The sequence below is a fragment of the Mytilus galloprovincialis genome, chromosome 10, assembly GCF_965363235.1.
Source record: "Mytilus galloprovincialis chromosome 10, xbMytGall1.hap1.1, whole genome shotgun sequence".
Taxonomy (NCBI): domain Eukaryota; kingdom Metazoa; phylum Mollusca; class Bivalvia; order Mytilida; family Mytilidae; genus Mytilus; species Mytilus galloprovincialis.
The window spans coordinates 18,033,864-18,049,909 of record NC_134847.1 but is presented as its reverse complement, the minus strand read 5'-3'; the positions used below and the strand labels follow the sequence as shown (position 1 = coordinate 18,049,909).

The 16,046-nt window shown below is 32.9% G+C and overlaps 4 non-coding genes across 4 annotated transcripts; all 4 read left to right on the top strand.

The window, feature by feature from the left end:
* The first annotated feature begins 13,437 nt into the window (after nt 1-13,437).
* Nucleotides 13,438-13,510, top strand: Trnaf-gaa (transfer RNA phenylalanine (anticodon GAA)). The gene has a single exon. It is a non-coding gene; the product is annotated as a tRNA-Phe (tRNA).
* A 597-nt stretch (nt 13,511-14,107) lies between these two features.
* Nucleotides 14,108-14,180, top strand: Trnaf-gaa (transfer RNA phenylalanine (anticodon GAA)). Its single transcript has one exon. It is a non-coding gene; the product is annotated as a tRNA-Phe (tRNA).
* Nucleotides 14,181-14,777: 597 nt separating this feature from the next.
* Nucleotides 14,778-14,850, top strand: Trnaf-gaa (transfer RNA phenylalanine (anticodon GAA)). The gene has a single exon. It is a non-coding gene; the product is annotated as a tRNA-Phe (tRNA).
* Nucleotides 14,851-15,447: 597 nt separating this feature from the next.
* Trnaf-gaa (transfer RNA phenylalanine (anticodon GAA)) lies at nt 15,448-15,520 on the top strand. The gene has a single exon. It is a non-coding gene; the product is annotated as a tRNA-Phe (tRNA).
* Nucleotides 15,521-16,046: the final 526 nt, after the last annotated feature.

Sequence of the window (16,046 nt, the reverse complement as noted above, 5' to 3'; positions counted from 1 at the left end):
TACTAAAATTGTTGTCGTTCGTGATCGGGTGTGCTAATCTTAATCCTTCTAGATGTTTGCAATCTCGTGTTTTATTTGCACTATAATTTGTGATCGGACTTGCTATAGTAGGAACTACTAAAACTTCAATGGGTATTTTCTCTCCTTCTATTGGTTCAACATATATAATTGCTTTCGGTAAGTTTTGAACTTTAGTGCTTGTATTTCCAAATGTCGAAAGATTAATTACTTCGGTACCTTCTGTCTTAATATCTAGTGTTGAAGCTAATTCCTCGGTAACGAAAGAACGCTGTGCTCCTTCATCGAAAAATATATTCGTGTTCATTCCTTGATGTTCACTCCAAACGGTGCTACGGCGGTTTTCAATAATATGCTAGAACGGGATTGCATCGTGGACGAATGAAAACTTGTGGCAGTGGCAACAATTTCATTGTTGACTACGGCGTTAACTGACGTATCATATCTACTTACATTAGCGGTTTTATCAAAGTACGATCTGTCGGTATTTTGGGTACATATACTAGTATGGTGATTCTTGTTACAGAATCTGCAACGAAATTGAGATCTACATTCACATGCGCGGTGCGATCCCAAGCAATTGAAGCATAAGTGCTTGTGTTTAATAATTGTTATCCGGTGTTCATAATCTGGAACTTTTAAGCATTTTGCGGGGTCGTGTATATCGTTGCAATAAATACAAGGTTTCTGACGAATGTTTGTGCTTTGGCGGTAATCTAATCTATCTTGTGTTCGCGGGTAATCTCTCGTATCGGCGCTTGTCAATAATGACGCTATAGACGGTAAATGTTCATTTACTTCATCGGTTTCAAATCTATCTTGTATTTGCGTGTAGTCTCTATTATTGGCGATAGTCAAAAATGACGCTGTAGACGGTAAGGTGTCAATAAATACATCGGTGCGTTTCTCTCCGGCTTCTAAAATTGTGATTTCTTTCAATATCCCGTGCCTTAATCCTTTTAATTCCCAATTATCGGTTCCGTTTTCCCTAGCTAAGTTTTGTCTGACAGCTGACGGTAGCTTATTCAAGATGATTGGGATGAGCAGTGCCCCATATGAATCTCCCGATCTGCCTAACGATTCTAGGCCTCTTATATATGCTTCTTGTTTGTCGTAATAATTACGGAGGCTAATAAGGTTGTATTGTGGTGCGGGAAGGTCTAACAGGGCTTGCATGTAGGCATTCGTGATTTTGTGTGGCTGACCAAAACGTTCTTTTAACAATTTTATAGCTTCCGTATAATTATTATTTGTGAGCGGTAGTCCATCAATACATCGAGCGGCTTCATTACTAAGTTGCGATTTCAAATATGTGAACTTCTGTATGTCAGTGAGTGTGGGATTATAGTGTACAGATGATTCGAACGAGTCCCAAAAAGTTTGCCACATGAGTGTTTCTCCTGTAAATGTAGGTAAGGTGAGTTTCGGAAGTTGGTGATTTTGCGTAACGTTGGGCGGAACATGGTACATTTGTTGTTGAACAGAGCTATACGTATTTTCTACTGAACTATGCTGATTTGTATTTTCCGTTGATTGATTACTCAGATTAGGTAAGGTGGTAATATTTGAAGTTGGCGAATTTGAGTATTTTTTACGAATGTGTCTTATTTTTGTATTCAGAAAGAATTTATACTCATCTGTCTGTAGAATTTCATCCTCAACATCCTCATCCTTTGTTAAATTAAGAATTTCTTCATTCAAAGCACTAATAATCTTCTGTTTTTGCGAAAGTGTTTCTAATAATTCTGTACTTTCTTCTATCTCCAAATCCTGCTCTTCTTCCGTTTTTCTCAAAATTCTTGTTACAGCACTTTTATGGCCTGCTCTCACCGCTTTCAGTTTACTTTCCATGGCGTCACGGCACCAAAATGTATTGTAATGAACGAATAAAACTCGATACTTTGCGTTGTGTTACTTTTATGCTCAAAATCTATATCGAAGGCGCCCATACAAAGATACAAAGTAACGTCATAAACATAAGACGTAAATACGGGAAACATAACGTTAACGTTTGCATAATATTCTCAACAAATATACTGCTGTTCGAAATTCATAAATCGATTGAGAAAAAAACAAATCCGGGTTACAAACTAAAACTGAGGCAAACACATCAAAAAACAGATTGAAATGGGTGGAATATGGGACAAAAATCGGAAGGGAGAAAAACTTGACTAAAACATTCCTCACAGGAGTGGTAAACCTTTCTGTCAATCATTAAAGGATGTTTAACAGCAGCCTGTACCTTAGACGATTGACACGAATAATATTTAAAGAGAAAACCAGGAATTTAGTGCATACCACATGATATAAACATTAAGCGTTTATAAAATTTATAAGCGTATTATACTAAATAACATTTGAGAGTATAAAAACCAAACGTGCCTTTACTTGTTGATACTCGAACAAAATATGATGTTCTGTGTTGTTTGCGCTTAGAGGTTCGGGAATAGTAAACATTGTTTAACTTGTCTCATACACCTTGACCCCGTGTGTTTTAAACAAATTATTTGAGAAATGTGAAAGTAAACCTCATTTTGTGTTCATACAAGAAGATTTGTTTTGTTTAGTCAATGAGACAGAATTCCAAAAAGAAAAGTATTAAAATGACATCTGAACTTTATGTGAGCATTTAAAAGATTTCGATGTTTTATCAAGCATTTTAGAAAGCAATTGCATGTTAAAAAATATTATCAGAAGTGTAAGCGAAAAAACTAATTTCTGCAGTTTGCTTGAAACATTTTGAAGAACGTTACTATTTTTGTTTTCCTTTTTTTAAATTTTAGGTGGAGAATTCAATAAACATCGGTACTTTTTTCCGAGGGAAGTTATGAAATGGGATGACGCTAAGGTTTGTGGATAATAGTTGTGTGTAAAGTTACGTAGTTTAAATATAGTAGAGTTTGATATACCTGGTATACACAAAGTAAATCCGCCAATTAAAACATAGCAGGCGCAATGCGTAAACAAATGATCATGTACAATTATAACTTTGGTTTTTAAGGATTTAAAGCCTGATAAAAATATTTTCAAAAAATTTCATAAACATATAAATAGAAAATAGAAATTTTTTTAAAAATGAGTAAAATACCAGGTATATCAAACCCTTTTTTCCGTTTAATATTTGTGCATATATTAATTCTACAGATTAATTTAGTTGATATCAAAATTAAATATCATAGTTAAAGTGATGTTGGATCAAAACAGCAGGCTATGTTCTTCTTATATATTTTCTAATGGTACGATACTAAAGCCCTTACGGGAGGGATGTTCTTTGATATTGATATGGTGAAGACATAATCATTCAATCAGTTATATATAGTTCTGGAACTGACATGTCAATAACTGCTAGTAGTCATTTGTTAATATATGAATCATTGTCATTTTGTTTAGTTTCCTTTCAGTGTCACATATTCTGACATCGGACTCGGACTTCTTTCAACTGAGTTTTACAGTTGTTTTGTTTTTTTCTACATTGTCTAGAGGTATAAAGGGTGGGTTGATATATAAAAAAAACATGTTAGACCACGCTGAATGTTAGTTCTTTTTGGTTTTTAATTTTAATTCATTAATATATTCGTAGTTAAGTATGACGTCCATTATCACTGAACTAATACACATTTATGTTTAGGGGCCAGCTGAAGCACGCCTATGGGACTTAAATAATTATTTTTGCTCAACCAATACACAGATTTACACTTTTCATTATTTTGATTATTGGATACATTAAAGTATGGCACTGGATAAAGGCTCCTGTTAGAATTTGATTGGTTTGTGTTCAATTAGATGTATGGACAGCTGTGAACTTATTTATTTCCATCTTGAATAAAAAAAAAACGTGTTTTTACACTAGTAATTGTTGGGGACCTTAATAGCTTGTTGTTCGGCGTGAGCCAATGCTCCGTGTTGAAGGCCGTACCTTGACCTATAATGGTTTACTTTTATAAATTGTTATTTGGATGGAGAGTTGTCTCATTGGCACTCATACCACATCTTCCTATATCTATACACCTGCTAAAGCCTTGACAAATTTGCAGTATCAGTCAAACCATAAAACAAGAAAATATTCAACCTAAATGTATTGAAAAATCAGATAATACACAGGGAAAACAGAAACATACATTTCATTGATGTAAAAGGAGACAGCCAATAACATCTTATTCCTGAACCATGATACATAATTCCCCCTTCACTCACACGTATTTTACACATCATACAAATTGAGGGATCGATTTGGCCACATTAACGACCGATGTCGAAACTACAATCCCATTCCCTTATCACGAATATGACCTACCGAGTTAGACTCTTTACTGGATTTGTAATAATATGAGCAACATGAATGGTGCCACGTGTGGTGCAGGATCAGCTTACCCTTCCAGAGCATGTGCTATCAGCCCCAGTTTTTGTTGGGGTTCGTGTTGCGTAGTCTTTAATTTGTGTCTTGTGTACTATTGTTTGTCTGTTTGTCTTTTTCAAGTTAAGCCATTACGTTGTCAGTTTATTTTCGGTCTTTGAGTTTATGGTTTATATAGATTGTTTCGATTTATTACGATGTATTCACGGCAAATATCATTACAGATAATTACGAGAAATTTACGGCAACTTATAAGCTTTTTAAGGATTGTTACGAATATATGCATTTTTATGTAATGTTTAAGGGCATCCGATACAGTTTCAAGGGAGTTAACTCTTCGCACGACGTTAAGAGTTTGAATTCCCGAAAAACATCACTTTGTGCGGGACGTATTGCGTGTAATTTCCCGTAATAAGAAACGTAATGTGGAATTTCGATGCTCCAATTTCTGTTTCTCCCGCATGCTAACTTCTACGCCATTAATATTAGTGCATTTGATTCTAACAGGATAACAGTCTAATAACATCATAAGAAATAAAATAAATTACTGTTTCTTTGAGATCTTCAACAAAATAATGTAAAGTGAGCAATCTCAAGACGACTGACCCTTTTGGTGTTACTAATATCATGCATGTCAATTATCATTTTTATTATCATTCATCATCCATGACAGTTTAATTCGCATTCGAAATGTTTGACGTCCTAACGTTAATTCTAATTCACATTGCAATGCGCATTAAATTTGATTTACTGTCCAAACGACGTGAACTTTTAATTCGTATCAACAAAAACGGATTTCTCAGTGATTGAAATGTGAATAAAAGGATTTTAAGGAATATTTGTAATGAAACAGCAGCCCACCAAACAAAACAAATCTGGAGGTCAACATACGGTATGAAATAGTATACGAGTGTGTACAGTAAATGTACCTGTATGTCAAGTTCTAAATTGCCGAGTCTTTAATTTTAAAAGCCGTAAAAATTATCAACAGTCCGTTATAACTTTTCTTGAGATGTTTCTCACTTAGACCACAAACATAGAGATAACGTCGAAATTGTCTGCCAGCGACGTCGTGCACTTTAGCGCTAACGTTGAGGTTACAAAGGGGGGACGCAATTTTTAGGATAAATCGCGTTTATCATGGAATCAAGAACGGTGACCTATATTTTTTATTTGAGATTTGGAGAAGGCATGACAAAATGCAGTTTATGCAGAAAAATGATAAAATTAACATTTTCAGAAGCAGTTTATTTCCATTTTTTTTTGGTTTAAAAGAATACCACTTTGAGCATCTGGTCCGCAATGTCAAGCAAGGCTTGAATAATTGTATAGTTATTCGTGTAGTGATTTATTTCTTTCCTTTTTGTCACTTATCACAGCTTCAGATTGAACCCGATCTTAATAATTTACGACGAAAAATATCTGCTCCAAAAAATTTATAACATTGCCTAATTGTTTTACAAAATTGCACAAATCCCCAATTTTCACCCTCAATTTTCTCGAAAACAAGCGCGGTGACATATGTTTTATTTTGTGTTTTATTTTATAACTCGACAAGGCCTACAACATATTACAAAATTATAAAAACGACATTTTATCGAGAAACTGTTAATTAAGCTTAAATATTATATCTGTTATCACTTCTTTTGAGTACAATTGCAGAAACATTGTGAAGATCTTAGTGCATCATTAGTTGCCATAGGATCTGATCAAGAAAATTCATGGATTAGAGAGCAATCATCAATTCACTATGGTAGGTTTATGATGAAATATATAAAATCTGTCAATCATAGCGATCTTAATATATTTATATAGCACCTTTCCAACAGGGACTAACAACTTTCAAGGTATTATCCTGCAATTGGGTGTCCTACTATACAGATACAGCCCTACAGATATCGCTATGCTGTATCTGTATACTATACAGATATCGCTTTAAAGCTCCGCCCACTGCCGGACTGAGTATTGTTTGACCCTGTGTGACCTCAGAATGTGTATTCCAGTTGCATTCCAATGACGATGACAATTGTCGATTTCAAAACTTGAATGTGTATGATTGTGTTACAAAATCAACCATGTCAATTTCAGCATGCATGTTTAGTGAATGTCAAGTCTGAAGCGTAGGACAACTCCTACACTTCTGTTTCAAATTTTACAATGTTTTGTTATTTGTTTTAACTGTTGAAATTAGTTGTTATGTTAAAATAGATAATAATTCACCTTGAGCGATGTATTATTGTTGACCATTCGAGATTCTTTTTTTGCGAACCCGTCTTCAGCGTAATGTGTGATTTTGATATTACTACGCGGGCCTCAAGGGATTACAAATCGAAAATAAATGCTAAATATGTTAGTTTTTGTGTCTTTCAAAACACAAACAATTAAAAAATTAATTGCAGGATAAAGACAATAACTATTTAGTGTCTTTAAATATCAGCTGTATTTGTACTCGGCTCGAAACAGGTGTAGTAGCTCGCTAAAAGCTCGCATACACCTTGTTTCCTAGCCTCGTACAAATACAGCTGATATTTAAAGACACTAAACAGTTATTGTCTATTTATGTTTCCAATAAGGATTCCAGCATAGCATGTTACTGTTATTGAAATCGCTATAGAGCCAATAATTCTAAATAAAATTTAAAAAAAAAAGATTTTCCTAATTCATGGTCTGTTATCCAATATTGAATATCGGTGTTGAAGATATTTAGTACTAATTTTTGTCCTGTTCTCTGTACCTTTAATATGAAAACAAGAAGACGTGGTATGATTGTCAATTAGAACACCCTCAACAAAAGACCAAATGACACAGAAATTAACAAGGCCTTGTAATGACAAATGTTAATCGATTCAAATGAGATAATAAACGACTAATGTTCTAAATCATGCAATTTGTGTTAATTGCAACCAAACGGTAGTTGCCTTTCTGTAAAGAATTGAAATAACCATTCCATAAAAATAATCTACAAATACTTACCGAGTCGTAATTTCAATCTTATATTATGATCATTACAGATGTTTTTATTTCAAAACCGGGCGCAATTTTTGAAATCCGTTTTCAACTATAGTACTGGGAATTAAACTAGTCAGTTAACCATTTAGAAAATAAGTTAAAATAAAAGAAATCCAAAAACGTTTAAAAATAATTTCGATTTGCTTTTGAATAAATCTATTTTTTATTGAAATTAAATCGATGCTTACAAAGCAAATTTAGTATAAGATATGCAATATAAGATATTTGACGTTTACCATGAACATGTTTTTTTTTATCATTGTTTCATATTGACACAATTATACGTGTTCTAGTTGTTGTTTACAAGTAAGTGCTATATTATCTGTATCTTTTATTTAATTTGATTGTTTATCACAAACCTTTCAATTGGTTACTGGTATTACATAAAACAGTTCAAATTGAATCGGATTTTACGTCTTTTTCCTTTAGAAAATGTCACAGCGATATGGACTGGATTGAAAAATGTATTTGACGGACTCACGTATGTCGGACTCAGGTGGCATTTAAATGGAAATAAGATAAAACCATTGTATACAAATTGGGGAAGTGACCAACCAACACGTCTATATGTAATTATATGTGTAAGGATGAATCTTAATGATGGAACATGGCATACACAATGGCGTCAGACTGCAACTAATTTTGTCTGTGAGCAGGGAAATACTGTGTAAATTCAATATTTTCAGTGTATGTCTAGACAGATTATTTATAGGTACATTGATAAAATATCACCCGAGAAATATATAACATGTGACTCAGTTTGCTGAACGAAAATAAGTATGGCATTTCTTTTCAAATACATTCAGAGATAATGCTGTTTTTAACTTGTTTTATTTAAACTTGAATTACTACATGTATTTAATTTTGTAATTATTTATGAGAGATTTAAATAAGTGTGTTGCTTATTCTTTAGTTTTCTATGTTGTGTCATGTGTACTATTGTTTGTCTGTTTGTCTTTTTCATTTTTAACCATGACGTTGTCAGTTTATTTTCGATTTATGAGTTTGACTGTCCCTCTGGTATCTTTCGTCCCTCTTTTAAAGATATTTCCGTAGTGAGATTACACCAAACGTAATTTAAAACATTTTCTATGTTTCTGTGATTTAAAAGTATAGGTATGAGGTTACATCAATGAGACATTATGAAAAAAACGAACAGGGGAAAGTCCATAAAAACTGATAAAATCAAACGCTTGGCTATATCAACCAACTGAAGGAAACTAGTTAATTTGGTATGGGTGTCTTCCTCCATCTTGGATTGTAAAAAAACGGGAAACAAAGGTCCAGATTTTCTATCAAGTTAGCAAAATTTGATGCAAGAATGCAGATATTAAATGTGAATTTTCATTGAAAAGAACCAATTTATAAGAATACAACTTATAAATATTAATACTTATGCAAATATTGATTATTTTTTGTTGTTTATAAAATTTAAAAAATTGGCATTTTAAGGAGAGTTAACTCTAAACAGTGCATTTTCTGAAGGATTCTACATGGAATTTTCCTATTTTGAATTTTAGCCGGAAAAAGCATACGGTGACCCTATCTTTTCTTTTGATATTCTCAAAGCATTGTTTGAAAGCTATCTTTTGCTTAAGTATTTAACAATTCTATCATTTTGTTTAGTTTTTAATCCCAAAATGGTGTTTTTTCCTGTATAAACCATACAAAATGTGTCATTTTGTCACGTCCTGAGAATTTCCTGCTTTGATAGAACACAAACCAATCCGTTCGAATTTATTTTCCACGTGTCACTTTTCGTTTTCGTTTCATTTTAAAATCGAAAGTATTCTTGATTTTTTTTTACAATCTCCTTACAGTCATTATAATAGTTCCAAAAAGGATTTTATACAGTTCCAACTTAATAGAAATGATTTCCAAATATCGATTTAGACGTTTTATTAGGATAATGATTATGCAGTTAGTTAATCGTTCCAAGCTAATTTCTACTGTGATTCCATTTATAAAAAAAATGAAATCCGACTTTTGTTGAATAGGCATGTCCCCTGGAAATAACTGAAGGAAAATTGTGAACTAGATTTCCGGATCCCATGTAAGAATCTTTTTAGTAGTCATCACTTCTGTGTTGACTTCAGTTATGATTGATATGTTCATAATAATAGATTAACTGTAAACAAAACTTCTAATTTTTGAAATACTAAGGCTTTTCTACTTCAGGAATAGATTACCTTATCTGTATTTGCCAAAACTTTTAGGAATTTTTGGATCCTCAATGCTCTTCAACTTCGTAATGTATTTGGCCTTTTAAACATTTATTTATTCGAGCGTCACTGATGAGTCTTTTGTAGACGAAACGCGCGTCTGGCGTAGGTGTGAAAATTTAGTCCTGGTATCTATGATAAGTTATTTACTATTACAATAAGGGTCAATTCAATAAAATCATACAAAAACTGCAAAGCATTCCTAATTCCTTTTAAGACTGACAAGATGTAGCTAGTAAGATATATCGTTGGTCGTCCCCAATTTGGCGGTTCTTGACAAATTTTTAAATGATATATATATATAATTATGTAAATATTGAGAAAGAACACGGCATGGACATAGAAAATCGCTTGTAGTGGTTTGGTTTATGTATTTCAACTGAATTGTTGACACATATATGATTGTCTTGCCTGTCGTGATACAATTAAGATAAAGGCAATCTGATGGACACCAACATTGCTTATTAGTTCAGTCGTTGAACCATGGTCTAGTGGGAAAGGCATGAAAATGGTCAACAAACAGAGATTTTACTTATAGACAGTTATGTAATGGAGTAGATCCGGTAAGGGCCGATTTTGGCCTCAAATTTCAGATTTAAGGGCCAGCTAAGGACCATCTCCGGGTGCGGGATTTTCTCGCTACCTTGAAGACCAATTGGTAGCCTTCGGCTGTTGTTTGTTCTTTGACACATTCCCTAATTCTATTCTCAATCATTTTAATTACAAATAACATCTACATGGACTGTTTTTTTACTGTGTTTTGACTTTTTCTAGTATTTGAAATCGGATAGTACACACTTATTTCCTTTCTATTTTTTTTATTTTCGTATTTGCTTAACAATAGAAATACACCTAGTTTGATTTAAAACCCGTATGTTTTTATGTTTCTTTATTTTTGTTTTCTGGTCAATGTAATTTTTAGATAGGTGGAAACGCATTCATCATTTTTTTTTTTTTGAAATAAACCAAATTATCAATCACTTGAATAATATGCAATTAGTATTATTTATATAAATGATTCTATGTCCTTCATCAACTCTATAGAAAGTAATGTCAACTTCTTGTTCTTAATTTGTACTCTCGCTTGTTTTTGAAATTCCTCGGTTCAGACATTCGCCTGTATGAATATTTTCATTTGCCAGAGATTTAATCTGTTGTGCACTTGTCTGAAAAATTGTACGCAAGATATTAAAAAAAACTAGTGCTAAGAACTTTTAAAACTGCACAGCATTTTTGAAATTTGAGAACATTTTTTCACTTGTTTTTTTTTCATGTACTATTAATAGCTTACACATTTAATCGAGAAGAAAATAACACGTTGGTGAATTGTGTCATAGTTATACTATGTTAGAATAGATAAAGTATGCTTTATACTGATATAATTTGTACTATATGTTACTAAAATAAATGTTGTTTGTATATTATCAAAATCTATATATCTTGTACACAAACATTATTATTTCGAATAAAACATAGTCTACAGAATAATGAGTCTATATAAGTATTTGAAGCCAGCAGAATAGATATCATAAACAGTGTAAAAGGAGGGTTTAAAACATATATGTTTTATAAATTTTGAAAAAAAAACACTATTTCTTTTATCATAGTAAAACAAAAAGTAGTAACAACAATAAAGAACTCAAAGGTTATTTTCCAACAAAAATGGAGAAATCCACAAAACCTGACAAAATCAACCGTTCAGCTATATCAGCCAAAATATCTAGTGAAAAAAAACGTTATATTCCTGACTCAGTACAGAAAGAATAATTTTGGCAATTTTTAATGAATGTATAAATAATATCATTAACGTATCTTGTGTAAGCTGGTATATGTGTCATTGATTGCAAGAACAACTTTAAATGATAATATTGCATACAAAAACATTTCTTTAGCTCGAATTGATATATAGAAGCCATCAGCTACATCATAAGATTCTATTCATATTTTCGTGTGTATGTATGTATGTATGTATGTATGTATGTATGTATGTATGTATGTATGTATGTATGTATGTATGTATGTATGTATGTATGTATGTATGTATGTATGTATGTATGTATGTATGTATGTATGTATGTATGTATGTATGTATGTATGTATGTATGTATGTATGTATGTATGTATGTATGTATGTATGTATGTATGTATGTATGTATGTATGTATGTATGTATGTATGTATGTATGTATGTATGTATGTATGTATGTATGTATGTATGTATGTATGTATGTATGTATGTATGTATGTATGTATGTATGTATGTATGTATGTATGTATGTATGTATGTATGTATGTATGTATGTATGTATGTATGTATGTATGTATGTATGTATGTATGTATGTATGTATGTATGTATGTATGTATGTATGTATGTATGTATGTATTCTTTAGGTGATTGCTTCTACGTAGTATAGGATTCCAGTTGATGGGTAACCAGTCTAGTACGGATGAAGTCCCTAAGGGACAACATCAAAAGTTCAATGTAGGATAAAAAACTTAATTCACATAGATTTTTCACTGACCCACCCTCCTCTTAACTTAATTTGGAAAAAATTGATTTACCAAAAGGGATATATGTAAAAATCGATTTTAGATATACAAAACTTGCAGAATTTAACCCCCATCCCCCACCCCAAACTATTTGATTTAAGTTTTTATCCTACATCGATCTTTTGATGTCGTCCCTAAATAAATGTACTATCTTTTGAATGTGATTTTTACTGATAAAAAAAAACTTGTTAAATTGATTTTGTACTATTTTTAAAAGATATTCATCAATCTTTAAACTTCTATACTACTATAAAATTCGGTATAATTAAGGTGGATGTTTATATCAGTAAATGGTTGAAACGCTCCTTAAGGTATAAGACCTTTAATTGAGGCCCGGCCAGAAAGCACATACTAGAAAGTAGTACATATTTAACACAAAATAGTTCCTACGCATGATTGTAACTTTTAAAATATGTAGAATATATTAGGTACTGTACATATCAAATAAAAGCTGAATGACTATTAATCATTGTAGAAAACTTTTTGACATACATTTAAAAAAAATGAACATAATTTAAAAAAAAAACAGGGTACATTTTGCCTGTTTGTCATATCTAAGTACCTGTTTTGGTAAATCCGAAGTTCCGGTAACCAGTTCTTCCGTATATGCCTTGATGGGTATGTTATTTTTTTCAGTACAAGATACCATAAAGTGTTGCTTTGAAATGCAATGATGGTCACTTTCTTCAAACTTAAAACAAAACAGCTGGAAATTGTGGAATTTATAATTTTCAACACAAGAAAATAATTTTCTTAATTTGCACATGCACATGCTAGATGTAACTATACTAATGGCATGTCAGATTGCAGAAACAGTGCACATGATACGGGAGAAGAAAACACACATTTACCAGCTCAACGGTGATGTCTTTCTAATGATCAACTGTTCGTTAATCTAACTTGGTAACGTTGACGATGATCCTTTATGATGTCAAGTCAATCACGGATGTTCAAAGATAACGTCGACGAAAGAGTAACTGTTTTCTTCTCTTCTTGGAAGAAGAAAATAGGGTGTTTTTTTTTTTCTTCTTTTATTAAAGCTAAAATCTTAATGCTATTATGTATAGTACTACACGGACTTTTTCACATAGAAATGAATGATAAATATTCTTAGAACACGTGTTTGAAACTATACTGGTATCTATAGCTATTTCAATTTTCAACACAAGAAAATAATTTTCTTAATTTGCACATGCACATGCACTTTCAGTTTCATGTAATGATATCATTGGTCTAACAGCTCAATACTTATAAATGCACCTAATTGCAGAACAATCCATGTCAGCCGGAATAGCTCAGTTGGGAGAGCGTTAGACTGAAGATCTAAAGGCCCCCGGTTCAATCCCGGGTTCCGGCACGGAACAATCCGGCGGCTGGCAGGATATTTTTTGCTACTCACTACTTTTGCAAGATAATCCAAAGAAACTTTTCTCCATAGAATGACTAGATGTAACTATACTAATGGCATGTCAGATTGCAGAAACAGTGCACATGATACGGGAGAAGAAAACACACATTTACCAGCTCAACGGTGATGTCTTTCTAATGATCAACTGTTCGTTAATCTAACTTGGTAACGTTGACGATGATCCTTTATGATGTCAAGTCAATCACGGATGTTCAAAGATAACGTCGACGAAAGAGTAACTGTTTTCTTCTCTTCTTGGAAGAAGAAAATAGGGTGTTTTTTTTTTTCTTCTTTTATTAAAGCTAAAATCTTAATGCTATTATGTATAGTACTACACGGACTTTTTCACATAGAAATGAATGATAAATATTCTTAGAACACGTGTTTGAAACTATACTGGTATCTATAGCTATTTCAATTTTCAACACAAGAAAATAATTTTCTTAATTTGCACATGCACATGCACTTTCAGTTTCATGTAATGATATCATTGGTCTAACAGCTCAATACTTATAAATGCACCTAATTGCAGAACAATCCATGTCAGCCGGAATAGCTCAGTTGGGAGAGCGTTAGACTGAAGATCTAAAGGCCCCCGGTTCAATCCCGGGTTCCGGCACGGAACAATCCGGCGGCTGGCAGGATATTTTTTGCTACTCACTACTTTTGCAAGATAATCCAAAGAAACTTTTCTCCATAGAATGACTAGATGTAACTATACTAATGGCATGTCAGATTGCAGAAACAGTGCACATGATACGGGAGAAGAAAACACACATTTACCAGCTCAACGGTGATGTCTTTCTAATGATCAACTGTTCGTTAATCTAACTTGGTAACGTTGACGATGATCCTTTATGATGTCAAGTCAATCACGGATGTTCAAAGATAACGTCGACGAAAGAGTAACTGTTTTCTTCTCTTCTTGGAAGAAGAAAATAGGGTGTTTTTTTTTTTCTTCTTTTATTAAAGCTAAAATCTTAATGCTATTATGTATAGTACTACACGGACTTTTTCACATAGAAATGAATGATAAATATTCTTAGAACACGTGTTTGAAACTATACTGGTATCTATAGCTATTTCAATTTTCAACACAAGAAAATAATTTTCTTAATTTGCACATGCACATGCACTTTCAGTTTCATGTAATGATATCATTGGTCTAACAGCTCAATACTTATAAATGCACCTAATTGCAGAACAATCCATGTCAGCCGGAATAGCTCAGTTGGGAGAGCGTTAGACTGAAGATCTAAAGGCCCCCGGTTCAATCCCGGGTTCCGGCACGGAACAATCCGGCGGCTGGCAGGATATTTTTTGCTACTCACTACTTTTGCAAGATAATCCAAAGAAACTTTTCTCCATAGAATGACTAGATGTAACTATACTAATGGCATGTCAGATTGCAGAAACAGTGCACATGATACGGGAGAAGAAAACACACATTTACCAGCTCAACGGTGATGTCTTTCTAATGATCAACTGTTCGTTAATCTAACTTGGTAACGTTGACGATGATCCTTTATGATGTCAAGTCAATCACGGATGTTCAAAGATAACGTCGACGAAAGAGTAACTGTTTTCTTCTCTTCTTGGAAGAAGAAAATAGGGTGTTTTTTTTTTTCTTCTTTTATTAAAGCTAAAATCTTAATGCTATTATGTATAGTACTACACGGACTTTTTCACATAGAAATGAATGATAAATATTCTTAGAACACGTGTTTGAAACTATACTGGTATCTATAGCTATTTCAATTTTCAACACAAGAAAATAATTTTCTTAATTTGCACATGCACATGCACTTTCAGTTTCATGTAATGATATCATTGGTCTAACAGCTCAATACTTATAAATGCACCTAATTGCAGAACAATCCATGTCAGCCGGAATAGCTCAGTTGGGAGAGCGTTAGACTGAAGATCTAAAGGCCCCCGGTTCAATCCCGGGTTCCGGCACGGAACAATCCGGCGGCTGGCAGGATATTTTTTGCTACTCACTACTTTTGCAAGATAATCCAAAGAAACTTTTCTCCATAGAATGACTAGATGTAACTATACTAATGGCATGTCAGATTGCAGAAACAGTGCACATGATACGGGAGAAGAAAACACACATTTACCAGCTCAACGGTGATGTCTTTCTAATGATCAACTGTTCGTTAATCTAACTTGGTAACGTTGACGATGATCCTTTATGATGTCAAGTCAATCACGGATGTTCAAAGATAACGTCGACGAAAGAGTAACTGTTTTCTTCTCTTCTTGGAAGAAGAAAATAGGGTGTTTTTTTTTTTCTTCTTTTATTAAAGCTAAAATCTTAATGCTATTATGTATAGTACTACACGGACTTTTTCACATAGAAATGAATGATAAATATTCTTAGAACACGTGTTTGAAACTATACTGGTATCTATAGCTATTTCAATTTTCAACACAAGAAAATAATTTTCTTAATTTGCACATGCACATGCACTTTCAGTTT